At 34.6% G+C, this 12,589-nt stretch overlaps 1 long non-coding RNA gene across 3 annotated transcripts in view; it reads left to right on the plus strand.

Annotated features, from left to right (window-relative positions):
* Nucleotides 1–12,589, plus strand: part of LOC110257033 (uncharacterized) — a 499,783-nt gene that overhangs the window by 325,517 nt on the left and 161,677 nt on the right. The window contains exon 4 of one of the 3 annotated variants that reach the window (XR_014829229.1): nt 3,152–3,282. The exons of the other annotated variants lie outside the window; for them this stretch is intronic. This is a non-coding gene — a long non-coding RNA (uncharacterized LOC110257033). Of the gene's footprint in view, nt 1–3,151; nt 3,283–12,589 lie in introns of those variants that run through there. 3 annotated transcript variants of the gene reach the window in all.

The following is a 12,589-nucleotide window of genomic DNA, read 5'->3' on the forward strand; positions in this document are numbered from 1 at the left end:
TGAGTGAGGCCAGGGATCGAACCTGCAACCTCATGGTTCCTAGTTGGATTTGTTTCCTCTGTGCCACAACGGGAACTCCTCATTTTGTATCTTCCGATTATTAGAACATCTCAGCTTATCCAAAGATTCAGTCATTCCAAAATCATCCTGAGTACTCTATTTCAAGTAAATTGGAAGTTTTTTTCCATAGAAACTTGGTTTAATAAATAAAACAATCCTTAAAAGTTAGTTTGGAACATATTACCTACAGAATTCAGATAATAATTTTGTTTTAGTGTTATTTAGTATATTCACAGAAATTATCATTATCTCAATTCTCATTTTTAAATTTTTAAAAAATATTTGGAAGTTGGGTTTTAACCCCCTCAGCCTTTCTTTTCTCTTCTTTCTTTATTCAAGTATAATTGATTTATAATATGTCAATTCCCATTTTAGTTGGAAAGGAGATATTGTCATGGGCAGTCACAGCTTACTGATTTCCGGTATCAGTTTGCGTGATTGTTTTCTTAGTATAGTTTGTCCTAAGAAGTACACTTAGAAGATACTAAAATCACTATTCATGATATCTTGAAATGTAATGGTTGACATTAGCTATATAAATTATATATATCAATATAATGACATCCTATTCCATTAAAGAAAATATTTTAATAACTACTATTGACAATAGAAATATCTGTATGCTAGTTTATTCTTAAATTTTTATTGAAGTATAGTTCATTTGTGCTGTACAGCCAGGTGATTCATCATACATACATACATTCCTTTTAAAAATATTATTTTCATTATGGTTTATCATAGGATATAGAATATAATTTCCTGTGCTATACAGTAGAACCTTGTGGTTTATCCCTACTATATTTAATAGCTTACATCTACTAACCTCAACCTCCCACTCTATCCCTCCCCCACCCACTTCCCCCTAGGCAACTACAAGTCTGTGCTCTTACTGAAACCGAAACTGTGCTGTTTCAGTTTCATAGTTAGGTTCATGTGTGTCATATTTTACATTCCACATATAATTGATATCATTTGATATTTATCTTTCTCTGACTTACTTCACTTAGTATGATAATCACTATTTGCATCCCTGTTGCTGCAAATGGCATTATTTCATTCTTTTTTTATGGCTGCATATCTTCTTTATTCATTCATCTGTCAATGGACACTTAGTTTGTCTCTATGTTTTGGCTGTTGTGAATAGTGCTGATGTGAACATAGTGGCACATATACCTTTTCTTTTCTTTCTTTCTTTCTTTCTCTCTCTCTCTTTCTTTCTTTCTTTCTTTCTTTCTTTCTTTCTTTCTTTCTTTCTTTCTCTCTCTCTCTCTGTCTCTATTTCTTTTATCTTTCTTTCCTTTTAGGGCTTTACCCATGGCATATGAAGGTTCCCAGGGTAGAGGTCAAATCAGAGCTACAGCTGCCAGTCTATACCACAGCCACAGCAGTGAGGGATTCAAGCTGCATCTGCAACCTACACTACAGCTCACAGCAGCGCTAGGTCCTTAACCCACTGAGTGAAACCAGAGATCATCCATACAAGTCAGATTCATTTCCACTGAGCCATGATGGGAACTCTAGGCATTTGTTATTTTTAGACTCTTTGATGATGGCCATTCTGACTGGGGTAAGGTGGTACCTTATTGTAGTTTTGATTTGCAGTTCTCTAGTAATTAGCAATTTTGTGCATCTTTTCATGTGCCTATTGTCCATCTGTATTTCTTCTTTGGGGAAATGTCTGTTTAGGTCTTCCACCAATTTTTTTGTTGGGTTTGTTTGTTTTATTTGTTTTGAGTTGTCCTATCACTCTCATCAATCAAGAAATTCTAAAGGTTTTAGGAGATCTATACCAGGAATCAGAAACAAAGTCCAAATATTCTTCTATGGTACCACACTCTCTATATAAAGTTACAGTGTATATATATTGTTTTTGTAAAACAGCATGAGATAATATGTACAATTTTCTATTTAGTAAAAGTAACTTTTATATAAAATATCTGTACAGTAAAGTATATAATATTTGATTCATGTGATGAATATATCAGAACTAAATTATTTATTGAGAAATGTTTAAAATGTATCAGAAAACCTTTAGAGTTAGTTGAACTAGGTTAACATGGTCACCCATACGGTACAATTTGAAGGCCATAAAACAATCACCTCCTTATTCCCACGATTAACCACCGTTCTTGCTGCAGAAGTCGAATTACCATGTAACCTGCATTTTATTTTGGTGTATTAATGGGACAGTATGCAAAATAAAATCTAGTATTGACAACAAACCCCAGAAATTATTCATTTTTTTAGTTACAAGTTTTTATCTTTTAACAAAATCACCCATTTTCCCCACCTCCTCAGCCCCTGGTAAATACTATTATACTCTGTTTCTTTGAGTTCAGTTTTTCAAATTTACTTATTTATTTATTTATTTATTTATTTATTTTTTCTTATGGCCACACCTGCAGCATATGGAAGTTCTGGGCCAGAGATCAAATCCAAACCACGGCTGCAACCTATACCACAGTTGCAGCAATGCTGGATCCTTAACCCACTGTGCCAGATCAGAAATGGAACACACACAATGCTGGATCCTTAGCCTTCTGCATTACAGCAGGAACTCCAAGTTCAGCTTTTTTGATTCCAAATATTACTGATATTATATAGAATTTGTCTTTCTTTGTAAGACTTATCTCACTTATCATAATGCCTTCCAGGTCCATCCACCTTGCCTTATAATATCTTTTGGCTGTGTTTTTAACTATAGCCACACAGATTCATTGAACATTTGAATTAGAAGTAAGCTGATAGATCATTAAGTATTTTTCAAGGAGTGTTTAATTTTCTCTAGGTTGGCAAACTGTTGTTCAGGGGTCAAATCTGCTGCGCCTACTGCTTTTATAAATAAATTTTATTGGAAGAGAAATTTTTTAAAAAGATAAAAAATTATGAAAAGCAATGAGATTTTTAACTTAAACCCTAAAAATGCCAAAGAAAGATTCCATTCTATTTTTATTATTGTTGTTGTTCTGTTTCTTTAATCTTTCACATTTAATCCCAAGTTAAAATCTCTAAACTTCAGAGTTTGATAACTTTTTTCTAGTAAGCCTCCACTCCAGCTCCCTGTAATTTACTTTTATTTGTTTGTGATAAGGTCTTGCCAGTGAAAATCTAGACAGTTCTGGTCTTTGCTGTTATGACTCTACTGAATCGAGACAACCCAATCAAGAAAATAAAATTTTGGATCTCAAGCAACAAAATATTTTTTCCTGAAGTCATAGAAAGGTATTAAAAGTGTTACAATGATTTTTTTCAATTTCTTTAAAATTATTATTTTAATACCAAAGTTCGGTTCAGAACAACACAAGTTCATGTATTCAATTCAGATTAGAATTTACACTTACCAATCAAATAATAGCTTAATTTTGGAGTTCCCGTCATGATGCAGCGAAAATGAATCCAACTAGGAACCATGAAGTTATGGGTTTGATCCTTGGCCTTGCTCAGTGGGTTAAGGATTCGGCGTTGCTGTGAGCTGTGGTGTGGGTCACAGATGTGGCTTGGATTTGATGTTGCTATGGCTGTGGTGTAGGCCAGCAGCTGTAGTTCTGATTGGACCCCTAACCTGGGAACCTCCATATGCATAGGTGTGGCCCTAAAAAGCAAAAAAAAAAAAAAGCTTAAAGCTTAATTTTTGTGTCAGAAAAATGAATTAGACATAATTTTGCCCTCAAGTAACTCACAATTTAGTAAATGAGAAAACAGTACAAACATAATTTAATACAGAGAGAATAAATATCAGAAACTGATATCATACATCAGTTTCCTAGTTTATGAGATATATTCATGAGATTACTTGGCCTTGTACGAAATAGACCACTTATAGGATCAAGCAAAAGGTAATTTAATTTTGCACTCTGGGAGAGGTTGGGCAAGGATTCAGAGTATAAAACATTCTCTGAGAGGACAAAAAAAAAGAGAAACTGAAAACAGAAGAGGTGCTTTGAACTCTTCTGTGTGGGAACAAGCTCAGTTAATGGAAGGGGGAGAAGAAGAAATATCAGTGAGACTGGCGTAGATAAGGGCCAAAACGGAACAGACCTTGGATTCCAGGATGATGTGCCAAAGATAGAGATCAATTTATTCATGCCCTTAGCTACATCTAGGGTTACTTTGAGATAGTTGAGGACTGGAATAGAATTATTTTAAAAGACTTAGATGTCTGTTCTCACTTCATCACTGGAAATATTAGACCATTATCATCAAAATCACCTGAGTTTATATTTTGCTAACAGTTTAAATACCCATACGCTCATGAAATCATCACCTCAGTAAAGGTAATAAACATATCCATCACCTCCAACAGTTTCCTCATGCACTGTTGTTTGTATGTGTGTGGTAAGAAGACTAAATATAATTTCTACACTTAAAATTTTTATGTATGCAACTGAGTGATGTTAACTATAGGCACTATGCTGTACAACACATTCCTAGAATTTATTCATCTTAAATAGCTGAAATTTTATGCCCATTGAAAAACAAGTCCTTTTTCTTCCTCCTCTAAATCCCCAGCAACAACAATTCAACTCTCTGCTTCCATGAGTTTGGTTATGTTAAGATACCTCATATAATTGGAATAGTACAGCACTTATCCTTCCTGTGACCAGGGTATTTCACTTAGCATAATGTCCTACAGGTTCATTTATGTTGTATGTGGCAGGATTACCTTCTTTTTTGAAGCCAAATAATATTTATTGAATATTTCTTTTCACACTTTATTCATCTGTCAATGGTATTTTGATTGTTCCACATCTTGGCTATTGTGAATAATTGTGCAGTGAACATGGTAATGCAGATATCTCTTTTAGATCTTTATTTGAATTATTTTGCATAAATACCCAGATATAAGATCGCTGGAGTATAAAATGGTTCAGTTTTAATTTTTTACCTTCATATAGCTTTCCATAGTTGCTGCACCATCTTACTTTCTCACCAACCATGTACAAGGGCTCCAATTTCTCCATATCCTCACCAACAGTTATCTTTTGTTTTGTTTTATTTTGATAACTGCTATCCTAACAATTGTGAGGTGATATTTCAATGTGGATTTTCATTACCCTTGTGATTGGTGATGTAGAACACTTTTTCATATACTCAGAGCTCTCTTTGAGAAGTTAATAAGTTGGTTTAAATGTTTTCAACAATATTCAGAAAAGTGCCATCAAGAAACAAAACAAAACAAAAAACTAAACAAAACAAACCACTTTGCATATACAAATTTCACAAAAAGTGATGCGTTTCAACTGTGCGTTATAAGAAAGTTCACCTAAAAGCTGGGCCAAAATCACTCAGACAACTGAGAAGAAAATTTTAACTCCCAAATCTGGAATAGCCAGCACAGCTGTGAAGCCAAGTTTATGGGGCTTATTAGGGCAGCAGCTGGGCATGGACTAAACAAAGATAGTAAGTCTAGTGCTTTGGAAGAAAGTGTGTTCTAAAAAGCACAATTTAATCCCTTGGTGAGGCAAAAAAATCATATTTAAGAAAAATCACTAAGTGATAAGCACTTTAAATAACAGCGTCATTTTTAAAACACTATGAGAAGTTCGTTCTTCATCACCCCCATACTCATTGTCATTCACAGATGGGCAGCCAGTCAAATCTTCTGTCCCTTTTGATTTTTAAACTATGCTTTAGAGTAACGTAAATAATGTTTCAATTTGTTGAGAAAATTTGATTTCAAATGGAAAAACCAATAAGATCCAAGTCTAAATAGCATAAGCTTTAGGAAAGAAGGATTAGGGAATCTGGCATTTTTTATGTGTCCTTAACATTAGACTTTAGGACACAGTGCTGAAAACTGACTGAAAGGAGGAAGAAGAAAGTCTGTGGTAGAGATATATTAAAGTTTACCTAGGTTGAATTATTTCTTCAGATGTTTTGCTGCTGTATATTTCAGCCTTAGACTGATTATCAGAGTAGTCTTAAAAAATCTGAAGTATGGCCATGTGATGTTAAAAATAAATCAGGTCATGAATGCATAAATCGAGGGAGTATATGGCTTCAAAGCAGAATGGTTTATTAATCCTGTATAGCAAGTAAACTTCATTATTGTCTCACTCACACCTCCCTTTTCTAAATCCTGTCTGTATTTCCCCAATAACACTCCCTCTTTACCTTCTCTCCAGTTGTGAAGACATATTCTTACTTAAAAGAGTTAATAATCAACATAAAAATCAGAACCTTATTCCTTTAAATAATTAAATTCAAAACAGATTTGTATGGGTAGAAATGGCTTTATCCACTTCATTGAGGTTTATGAAACATCATTATTTTAATGAAAATTTGATGTTTGTGTATATTTTTATGAAAATCTGGTGATCTTATATTGAATCCTACATTAAAGCTTCTGAATATTAGCTGCTAGTTGATGGAAGAAACCTACATCCTAGTACGGATAACAGAAGGGGAGATTCATCTGAGACCCAAGAGGATATCTTACTCTGAATGATTGTACATAGATGCCACTAGGTAAACTACCCTCACAAGTATTACTAAATGTAACGAAAGCATACTTGATTAATATATATTATCATTATATATCTGGTCAGTGGTTACATGCATGAAATAGAACATGTATGCAGTCTATGAAGTTGGTGCAAGTCAATAAAAAGTCCAACACTTGGAATGGGCCAAGAGATACTTTCAGGGGAGTAATAAGTTTTGTCTAGTGGATCTTTGGAGAAATATCTGATTTTATAAGGGTGTGTGCATTTTTTAAAATTTTCTGTATCTAGACTATTTCACAACTCTTCAGGGCTAGAGGTTAGCTTATGGCAAAACAGTAGAAATACAAATGTCCATTGCCTATAATACATATGAGCTTTAATGTAAATGTATTATTTTCTAGGGCTGTCATAGCAAAGAACCACAGACTGAGTGACTTAAACAACAGAAATTTGTTTTCTCACTGTTCTGAAAGCTAGAATTCTGAAATCAAATTGTTGTCAGCGTGGGTTTCTTCTAAGTGCTCTCGCCTTGGCTTGTAGATGTCTGTCTTCTCCCTATGTCTTCACATGGCCTTCCTTCTGAGATTCCATCCAAACCTGACTGCTATTTATCCATATACTTCATATTAACAATAGATGTTAGGTACAAACATAGGCAATGAGCAAAATATTTTTTTATAATTTCCTCTGCTTGGGAATCTGATGTGTGTTTTGATAACAGACTAGCTCTCTGTACAGTTCCATAATTGTCACTTTATGATAAAATCTAAAATCTTCATATTGTCTAAGATTGCCATTACTGAGTTCCTTTCCTCATGTTTCTCAGATTATTTTATGCCATATTCTTTTTCAATTTCCATGCCCACACCACAGAGCTCTCTTTTAATTTCTAAAACACAGAAAGCATTTTATGAACACTGACTCTGCCACCTGCTGTCCCTCTGTCTGTAAGCTACTCTTCCCGTGGCCAGCCGTTTCTTCATCAGCCCTCACATTCAGTATCATCATGTCAGAAAAGACTTCTCTGGCCATGAGACCAGTGACCTCCAATTATTATCATTTTTTTAAAAAAATTATAGCATTGCATTCATTTTTTTTTTCTGGAGGACATCTCTTACAATAGGCTAAAATACAGTTATTTCTTTGTTTAAAATACATCACTAAAGGTTTTCAACTGTAAACTCAGGGGTCACTTTTCTTTAGCAACTGTGTTCTTATCTCTTTATTTTTTTAAATTTTTTTTGTATTTTTATTTTTATGTTTTATTTATTATTTTGTGTTCTTATCTCTTATCATGGAAACTGGCATGTAGTAGGCAGGTGATACATATATCTTTAAGAATGAATGAATGTCCAGTAGGAAATACAGATATCCATGGGCCCCAAAAGTTTCAGCCATTTTCCTTATTTCCATTTAATTTTTAATATTTACCTTATCAGAGATAAAGACAAATCATCCCCCTTCTTTTTTTTTTTTTTTTTTTTTTTTGTCTTTTTGCCTTTTGTGGGGCCGCTTCCCCCAGCATATGGAGGTTCCCAGGCTAGGGGTCTAATCAGAGCTACAGCTGCTGGTCTATGCCACAGTCACAGCAACGTGGGATCCGAGCAGTGTCTGCAACCTACACTACAGCTCACGGCAGCACCGGATCCTTAACCCACTGAGCAAGGCCAGGGATCGAACCCACAACCTCATGGTTCTTAGTCGGATTCATTAACCACTGAGCCACGATGGGAACTCCATCCCCCTTCTTTGCTGAAAGTTTTTCCTTATTTTGCACCTGCTTCCATTTTTCAACCCTTAAAGGAGACTTACTTTCTACTAAAATTTTTTTTTCCAGACCAAATAGCATAATCGACCTGGAAACGATTCTGCTGAACACTATTTTTTCTATTTACTTATTTTTCCTTATATGTTTATATATTCTGAAAACATGTATTCAGAGATACTTGACAAATGGTTAGTAGTGGCTCCCTGTAGGACTAGTTGAGGTGGCCCACACTAGAACTTTTAAAAATTTTTCCAACAAACATGTTATCACTTTTATAAATTAAAATAAAATGTGTTTGCATGCCTCAGGATTTAATCCTAATACACATCTCCTTCTATTTGTTCTTCTGTAGTCATTATATTCACTTTAAATGTTTTAATTACTTTCTGCATAGTATGATTACAAATCCACATTTCCATTTCGTATGTTTTTCAACTATGTCCATCGCAGTAAATACCCTTTTCAAAATTTTTATTTCTGATATTTTCTCCTCTATCTCTGCCAAAGCATGAAGATGGATTTGGAGCACACATAACATGCACAATCTCCCTGAAATCTTTTTTTTTTTTCCTTTTGGAGATTTAATAACATTTGGAAGGAGGTTTAATAATAACAAAATTGGTGAAATTACTGAAATGAGAACTATAGAAGCTGAAAGTTTGGGGATATGGTGAGATTTTATGTTCAATTTAATACATCTTTTTAAGTTTTATAATTTACCCTTTTTTATTGAAGTATAGTTGATTTACACTGTTGTGTCAGTTTGTGGTATATATATTTTTTTCAGATTCTTTTCCATTATAGTTTATTATAAGATATTGAATATGGTTCCCTTTGCACACAGTAGGGCCTTGTTGTTTATTTTATATACACTATGTGTCTGCTTATCCCAAACTCCTAATTTATTCACTCCTTTCCCCATCTTGGTAACCACAAGTTTGTTTTCTGTGTCTGTGAGTCAGTTTCTGTTTTATAAATAAATTCATTTCTCTGACTTCACTTAGTATGGTAACCTCGAGGTCCATCTATGTTCCTCAAATGACATTATTTCCTTCTTCTTTAATGACTGAGTAGTATTCATTTTTAAATGTCTGATTAGCTCATACACACACACACACACACACACACACACATAAAAAACACATCTTCTTTATCCATTCATCTGTCGATGGACATTTAGGTTGCTTCCATAACATGGCTGTTGTAAACGGTGCTGATGTGAATATTGGGGTGCGTACATCTTTTTGAATTAGTTTTCTCTAGATACATGCCCAGAAGGGGGAGTGCTGGATCATACGGTAACTTTATTTTTAGTTTTTTGAGGAACTGCCATACTGTTTTTCATGTAAGTGGCTACACCAATTTGCATTCCCACCAACTATGTAGGGGCTCCTTTTTCTCCAAACTCTATCTAGCATCTGTTATTTGTTTTTTTAATGATGGCTGTTCTGACTAGTGTGAGGTGATGCTTCATTGTAGTTCTGATTTGCATTTCAATGTTGAACATTTTTCATGTGCCTACTGGCCATCTGTATATCTTCTTTGGAGAAATGTGTATTTAGGTCTTTTGCCCAATTTTTTTTTTATATGGATGTTTGCTTTTTTGTTGTTGAGCTGCATGAACTGTTTGTATATTTTTGAAATAAGGCCCATGTTGGTTGCCTATAATTTATATCTTTTTTGAAACATCCATTTAAGTTTGGGATGCCAATTATGTCTTAAGTGAAGATTTCCAATAGTTTTATGTAAAAATGTGAAATTGAGAATTATTGATCACAGAGGTAACTTGTAAAATCTTCAGCATATAGATAGTATGCTAATCACATGAGCCATGATAAGATGATTTATTAAATGAAGGCCCACAGAAAAGTAGAAAGGTCTGAGGCCTGAGCTCTGGGACACGCCAGAAATGAGAAATCCTTGAGCTGAAGAAAAACCTGAAAAGGGAATGAGGAGGGTCATGAGGAAAGAGGATAATCCAAAAGAAGTGGTATCTTAGAAGCAAAGTGAAGAAAACTTTTGAATAAAGAAGAGTGAATAACTATATCAGATGTTATCTATAAGTATTGTTAAATGAGGACTTCAAATCCATCACTAGATTTAGCAATAAAAATGTTATTGTCGGAGTTCCCGTCGTGGCGCAGTGGATAACGAATCCGACTAGGAACCATGGGGCTGTGGGTTCGGTCCCTGCCCTTGCTCAATGGGGTTAACGATCCGGCATTGCCGTGAGCTGTGGTGTAGGTTGCAGACGCGGCTCGGATCCTGCATTGCTGTGGCTCTGGTGTAGGCCAGTGGCTACAGCTCCAATTCGACCCCTAGCCTGGGAACCTCCATGTGCCGTGGGAGCGGTCCAAAGAAATAGCAAAAAGACAAAAAAAAAATAAAATAAAAAAATAAAAAAAATAAAATAAAAAAAAAAATGTTACTGTCCACTTCTATGATAGTCAACTGGTGGAGCTATAGACAAAACCCCAATTAAAGAGGCTCAAAACAAATGACAGGAAAATAATTGGAGACTGCAAAATAGGCAACTACATCTTTAAAGAGAGGTGGAGAAATGGTAGGGCAGCAGCATGGGGGCCCTGAGATTATGGAAGGGATTTTTTTGTTTTTTTGACATGATAAATGTAACAGCATTTTGTATGGTTTATAGAAAAGATACATTAAGAAAATTGGCCTTCATCATAATTTTACAAATATTATGCTCAGCATTTGTGTTTTGACATTGTTAGTGGGAGCAATTACATTTAAAGGGTAGGATAGGAAGAGGATTTAAACAAACTGAGAATTCATCATCTGATATATAGAGTAAGATGGAAGAAGCTGCAAGAATCAAGCATCAGAATGGAGAATAGCTTTCAAAGTCAAAGTAGAGCCAGGGGATAGAAACTACAAGAGATTTATATGAATTCCAGAGGGATTTCATGAGATTAAATATTTGAAAGAATTCTTCTGTAAATCTTTTCTTCCAGGTTGATAGAGTCTTCATTGCAGGTGCATGTGTGAGAGAGAGAGAAATAGAGAGAGGAGAGGAAGAGGGAGAAGGAGATAAATGTATATAAGCAAACTGAAAAGGAAACATTAAGAAACAAAAGAAAGAACTAATGTGGAATTTCCCTCTCAGACTGCAATAGTCTTTCACTGTTCCTAAATCAATCACATGGAAGTCAGAGCCTTTAATACGTTCCAAAGGCCCTAGGTGTTGGAAACATAATATTTAACATTCTAAGAGTGAGCTTTGATGCTCTTAGATCACCTGAGGAAGAGAAGACATCAATACGCTCATCCCTTTCAAGACAGGCATGGTGTATATTTTAAAGTTTTGACATATGAAAATAGTCTTTAATATTACTTTGTTATTGTAGAGTCAACATGTATATTTCTAAAAATAATACAAAACCTAGATTATGGAACTCATAAGCCGGAAATTTGATGAAATTTACACATAAGTTTTAATATAAAATTTAGTCATTAAATGCATACTGTATGTATCATAGCTCAGATCCTTCTTAAACTAAGTAATTGCAACTACTCTTCTATTGCCATCTGCCATGGAGACAGCATTCACTGAAAAAAAACCAGATGTGGTAAACACATTAACACATGTGCCATTGTCAAATGCTGCTGTTCTAAAGCATGTGAGTGATATGGCAATTAATGCCTGTGAACAGCTGTTTTTTAAGAGTAGAGAAAGTGATTACATCGCCCCATAAATGGACAAATCCACAGATGTTTCAGGTTGTGCTCAGTTGTTGGCATTTGTAAGATATATTTTTGAAAACACTATGAATGAAAGCTTGCTGTTTTGTAAAACTTTTCTGGGTGGCATAATAGAAGAATGAAACTTTCTGAAATATTTCAACTGACAACACAGATTTTAGGGTGAATGAGAACTGCAGTATGCATTCCTAATATGGGTTGAAGCAGATTAAAAATTAGGGGAGGGAGAGCCTCCTATTATCTAATGCTTTCTGGATATATTGTGCTATCCACCACAGTCACCTCAATGATCATGTTTTGGAAAAATGTAAAAAAAAATTGCATCACTTGTCAAAACTCTTATTTTTGCAGATCTTCAATGGCAGTGAGGGAAGAATTTAAAATGGGGTAATTAAAATGTGCTCAAGTGTTACCTTTCTTGCTTGATCAAAAATTAAACTTGGCAGACTAATTAATAACCCACTAAGGTTTACATGGTCAGCTTCCTTGGGAAATATCTTTTTCTCACCTTTTGGTGATAGAAACATTTTGAGACAAAGAGAAATGAGTCCTTATCATTCCTGACAAAATTGAAGCTGCAATAGGAGTTAGT

Source organism: Sus scrofa, chromosome 15 (genome assembly GCF_054392235.1).
Source record: "Sus scrofa isolate SSC_HxYL_T2T_F1_AM1 chromosome 15, Sscrofa_HxYL_maternal_Yorkshire_Landrace_v2.0, whole genome shotgun sequence".
Taxonomy (NCBI): Eukaryota; Metazoa; Chordata; class Mammalia; order Artiodactyla; family Suidae; genus Sus; species Sus scrofa.